Here is a 6,317-nt window from a genome sequence, read left to right as displayed (position 1 = left end):
CTGATTTGCATTTAATGTATTTGTGAAATTAATGCATTCGAATTTTGAGGTAAGGGAGCAATTAATTAATAGTAACACCAATTGATTAACAAACCAAGCTAAGAAAACCTAAATAAAATACTACTACTATAATATTTTTAGATTTATTTTTTTAACTTTGAATATGAGGAGGGGACAATATACATTTGATTATTTTTTACATTCACAGTGATTAAATTCCAATTAAATTTTTTTTATAAATAATGATACAAAAAAATGTTTGATAAATGTAGAATATAGAACACAATCGTTCAATTAACGAGCTGAGAAACCCTAGGGACTTTTGTATTAGATCGTGATTATTACTAAATTATTCACACAAAGATACGTTAAGTACGACGGTGTTAGGTTACGATACGGTTTCATGACCTCAAAATTAAAAAAAAAATATTTATAGATAAATGATTGATAAAATAAATACAAAACACAATCGTTCGAATAACGAGCTGAGAAACCCTAGGGACTTTTGTATGGAGATCATGGTTATTACTTAATTATTCATACAAAGATACGTTAAGTACGACGGTGTTAGGTTACGATAAGGTTTCATGACCTCAAAATTTTAAAAAAATATATATTATTAGATAAATGATTAATAAAATATATATAGAACACAATCGTCCGAATAACGAGCTGAGAAACCCTAGGGACTTTTGTATGGAGATCGTGATTATTACTTAATTAGTCAGACCAAGATATGTCAAGCCCGACGGTGTTAGGTTACGATAAGGTTTCATGACCTCAAAATTAAAATAAAAATATTATTAGATGAATATTTCATAATCGTTCAATTAACGAGCTGAGAAATCCTAGGGAGTTATGGTACGTTATTTAAGCCTACGCAAGGCAATAAAACCTTTTTTTAATAGAAGGCAATAAGACCTTAATTGCACATGAAATAAAAAAAATATTATTAAAAAAAAGGAATTAAAAAGTCGTCTTAGATAAATCGGTGTAAGCATAAACAGAAATATATCATTGTCTTAATGGTATAGTGACTCCCCTTGAATCTTAAGGTCATGTGTTCGATTCCCTTTTTCAGCAAATTTTATAATTTTTTATTTTAATTAAATTTGAACAACCATAATGCCAAAATGTATGCAACTTTTTCCATATGCCGAAATAATAAATATTAATAGAAAAAAAAAGATTTGAACATTAATTGCAATTGAAACAATCTAATATATTTGTGAGTGTACGTATGAAGGTTATATACCGCTCTATTTATGAATGTCATTAATGTGACGTTAAAATAAATGAATTGCTAATTTAATATGGTAAGCGTTCGCCAATTAGAAGACGCCTTCATATGTATTTTAATTTTCCAGTTATACATGTAAATGCGATCCATGTTGCATTAAATGTATTTCTCAAATCCAAGCAGTATATTTTTATATATAATGTGAATTCGAAATTGAGGTAAGGGAGCAATTATTCACACCAATTAATTTATATTTATAAGTTAAAAAAACCCTTATGATTTATAAATTGTTATTATAATTATTATGTTAAATAAAATATTATTAAACAAAAGGATTGAGAAAATAATTACAGAACATAATCATTCAAATAACGAGCTGAGAAACCATAATGACTTTTGTATGTAGATCATGATTATTAATTAATTACGTCAGACGGTTTTAGGTTACGATAAGGTTTCGTGACCTCAAAATTAAAATTAAAATATTATTAGATGAATATAGAACATAATCGTTTAATTAACGAGCTGAGAAACCCTAGGGAGTTTTTTTATGGAGCTAGTGATTATTACTTAATTATTACTTGATTATTACGATAAGGTTTCATGACTTCAAATAAAAGTTAAAAAAGCTATATTATTATATGGATATAGAACACAATCTTCGAATAATGAGCTGAGAAACCCTAGGGACTTTTGTATGTATATCGTGATTATTACTTAATTATTCAAACAAATATACGTTAAGTACGACGGTGTTAGGTTACGATAAGGTTTCATGACCTCAAAATTTTAAAAAAATATATATTATTAGATAAATGATTGATAAAATAAATATAGAACACAATCGTTCGAATAACAATCTGAGAAACCCTAGGGAGTTTTGTATGGATATCGTGATTATTACTTAATTAGTCAGACCAAGATATGTCAAGCCCGATGGTGTTAGGTTACGATAAGGTTTCGTGACCTCAAAATTAAAATAAAAATATTATTAGATGAATATAGAACATAATCGTTTAATTAACGAGCTGAGAAACCCTAGGGAGTTTTTTTATGGAGCTAGTGATTATTACTTAATTATTACTTGATTATTACGATAAGGTTTCATGACTTCAAATAAAAGTTAAAAAAGCTATATTATTATATGGATATCGTGATTATTACTTAATTATTCACGTTATGGTACGTTATTTAAGCCTACGCAAGGCAATAAAACCTTTTTTTTTATATAGAAGACAATAAGACCTTAATTGCACACGAAATAAAGAAAATATTATTAAAACAAAAGGAATTAAAAAGTCGCCTTAGATAAATCGGTGTAAGCATAAACAGAAATAGCTCATTGTCCTGATGGTATAGTGACTCCCCTTGAATCTTAAGGTCATGTGTTCGATTCCCCTTTTCATCAAATTTTATAAATTTTTATTTTAATTAAATTTGAACAACCATAATGTCAAAATGTATGCAACTTTTTCCATATGCCGAAATAATAAATATTAATAGAAAAAAAAAAGATTTGAACATTAATTGCAATTGAAACAATCTAATATATTTGTGAGTGTACGTATGAAGGTTTTCCTTGTTATATACCGCGCTATTTTTTATGACAGTCATTAATCATAGATCTGTTGGTATAACACATCCTCATGAATCCTTGGGTCACTGTTTCGAGTCCCCTTGTTGGCAATTTTTTTCTCCTAAGTTCACTTATATTATTTTACTCTTTAGTATAAGACGTCTTCCTTTATGAATTAATGAACACGTTTCATATGGATGCGTTCTGATTTACATTTAATGTATTTGTGAAATTAATGCATTCGAATTTTGAGGTAAGGGAGCAATTAATTAATAGTAACACCAATTGATTAACAAACCAAGCTAAGAAAACCTAAATAAAATACTACTACTATAATTATGTTTTCCTCCAACTATGCTAGCTCTTTGACTTAATATTTTTTAGATTTATTTTTTTAACTTTGAATATGAGGAGGGGACAATATACATTTGATTATTTTTTACATTCACAGTGATTAAATTCCAATTAAATTTTTTTTATAAATAATGATACAAAAAATGTTTGATAAATGTAGAATATAGAACACAATCGTTCAATTAACGAGCTGAGAAACCCTAGGGAGTTTTTTATGGAGCTAGTGATTATTACTTAATTATTACTTGATTATTACGATAAAGTTTCATGACTTCAAATAAAAGTTAAAAAAACTATATTATTATATGAATATAGAACACAATCGTTCGAATAATGAGCTGAGAAACCCTAGGGACTTTTGTATGTAGATCATCATTATTACTTAATTATTCAAACAAAGATACATTAAGTACGACAGTGTTAGGTTACGATAAGGTTTCATGACCTCAAAATTAAAAAAAATATATATATTATTAGATAAATGATTGATAAAATAAATATAGAACACAATCGTCCGAATAATGAGCTGAGAAACCCTAGGGACTTTTGTATGAAGATCATGATTATTACTTAATTAATACTTTACGAGCTGAGAAACCCTAGGGACTTTTGTATGGAGATCATGATTATTACTTAATTATTCACACAAAGATACGTTAAGTACGACGGTGTTAGGTTACGATAAGGTTTCATGACCTCAAAATTAAAAAAATATATATATTATTAGATAAATGATTGATAAAATAAATATAGAACACAATCGTCCGAATAACGAGCTGAGAAACCCTAGGGACTTTTGTATGAAGATCATGATTATTACTTAATTAATACTTTACGAGCTGAGAAACCCTAAGGACTTTTGTATGGAGATCATGATTATTACTTAATTATTCACACAAAGATACCTTAAGTACGACGGTGTTAGGTTACGATAAGGTTTCATGACCTCAAAATTAAAAAAAATATATATATTATTAGATAAATGATTGATAAAATAAATATAGAACACAATCGTCCGAATAACGAGTTGAGAAACCCTAGAGAATTTTGTATCAAGATCATGATTATTACTTAATTAATACTTTACGAGCTGAGAAACCCTATGGACTTTTGTATGGAGATCATGATTATTACTTAATTAGTCACACCAAGTCATCTTATAGAAGGCAATAAGACCTTAATTTCACATGAAATAAAGAAAATATTATTAAACAAAATGTATTAGAAAGTCATCTTACATAAGTCGGTGTAAACATTAATAGAAATAGCTCCTTGTCCTGATGGTATAGCGACTCACCTTGAATCTTATGGTCATATGTTCGATTCCCCTTTTCAGCAAATTTTGTAATTAATGAATTTAATTAAATTTGAACAACTATAATGTCAAAATGTATGCAACTTTTTTTCATATGAAATAATAATATTAATGGAAAAAAGAGTACGAACCTTAATTGCAATTGAATCAATCTAATATCTTTCTAATTGTATGAATTATGGTTTGCCTTGTTATGAATTTCGCCGTATTGTAAAACAGTAATTATTCGTAGATCTGTTGGTATAACACGTCCTCATGAATCTGTGTGTCACTGTTTCGAGTCCCCTTGTTGGCAAATTTTTTTTTCCCAAGTTTCATTATATTTCACTCTTTAGTATAAGACGTCTTCATTTACTAATTAATGAGCACGTTTCATATGGATGCGTTCTGATTTGCATTTAATGTATTTGTGAAATTAATGCATTCGAATTTTGAGGTAAGGGAGCAATTAATTAATAGTAACACCAATTGATTAACAAACCAAGCTAAGAAACCCTAAATAAAATGCTACTACTATAATTAGTTTATCTACAATTATGATTTCCTCCAACCATGCTAGCTATTTGACTTAAAAATTTTTAATTTTTTTTATTGAATATGAGGAGGGTACAATATACATTTGATTATTTTTTTACATGAACTTATATATCGAGTTCTTGACCTCAAATTAAAATAAATAAAGTATTATTAAACAAAATAATTATTAAATAATTATAGAACATAATCATCCAAATAACGAGCTGAGAAACCCTATGGACTTATATATCGAGATCATGATTATAAAGTATTTAGTCACATTATGATACGTTAAGTCCGACGGCGTTAGGTTGCAACAAGGTTTAATGACCTCAAATCAAAATTTTTAAAAAATATATTATTAGATAAATGATCGATAAAATAAATATAGAACACAATCGTTCGAATAGCGAGCTGATAAACCCTAGGGACTTTTGTATGGAGATTGTGATTATTACTTAATTAGTCACACCAATATACGTTACGTCCGGTGGCATTAGGTTACGATAAGCTTTTATGACCTCAAAATTTTTTAAAAAATATTATTAGATAAATGATTGATCACAATCGTTCGGATAACGAGCTGAGAAACCCTAGGGACCTTTGTATGGAGATCGTTTGAATTAATATAATTAGTCACACCAATATACGTTACGTCCGGTGGCATTAGTTTACGATAAGCTTTTATGACCTCAATATTTTTAAAAACATATTATTAGATAAATGATTGATCACAATCGTTCGGATAACGAGCTGAGAAACCCTAGGGACTTTTGCATGGAGATCGATTTAATTTTACTTCATTAGTCACACAAAGATACGTTCCGACGGTGTTAGGTTACGATAAGGTTTCATGACCTCAAAATTAAAAAAAAACAATAGTATTGGATGAATATAAAATACAATCGTTCGACTAACGAGCTGAGAAACCCTATGGACTTTTGCATGGAGCTAGTGATTATTACTTAATTATTCACGTTATGATACGTTATTTAAACATATGCAAGAAAATAAAACCTTTTTTTTATATAGAAGGCAATAAGACATTAATTGCACATGATTATTACTTAATTAATACTTTGAATCCCACACCCTAACTATATTATCTTAAACTTAATTCCATTATTTTGTTGTAATTCTGTTTTAGATGTACTCGTGTATCTTATGTTATACTTCTTAAATGCAACCTAGACAACAATTGTTCCCAGTTCAGCTGTTAATACATACTAATTCTAAGCGTCAGATCACATGTTCAAGTCGCTTGTTTATCAAATCTTTTTTTTCCTAATATTATCTTTTAATTTGACCGAACATAC

The sequence above is a fragment of the Euphorbia lathyris genome, chromosome 1, assembly GCF_963576675.1.
Source record: "Euphorbia lathyris chromosome 1, ddEupLath1.1, whole genome shotgun sequence".
NCBI lineage: Eukaryota > Viridiplantae > Streptophyta > Magnoliopsida > Malpighiales > Euphorbiaceae > Euphorbia > Euphorbia lathyris.
This window is presented reverse-complemented; position numbering follows the sequence as displayed.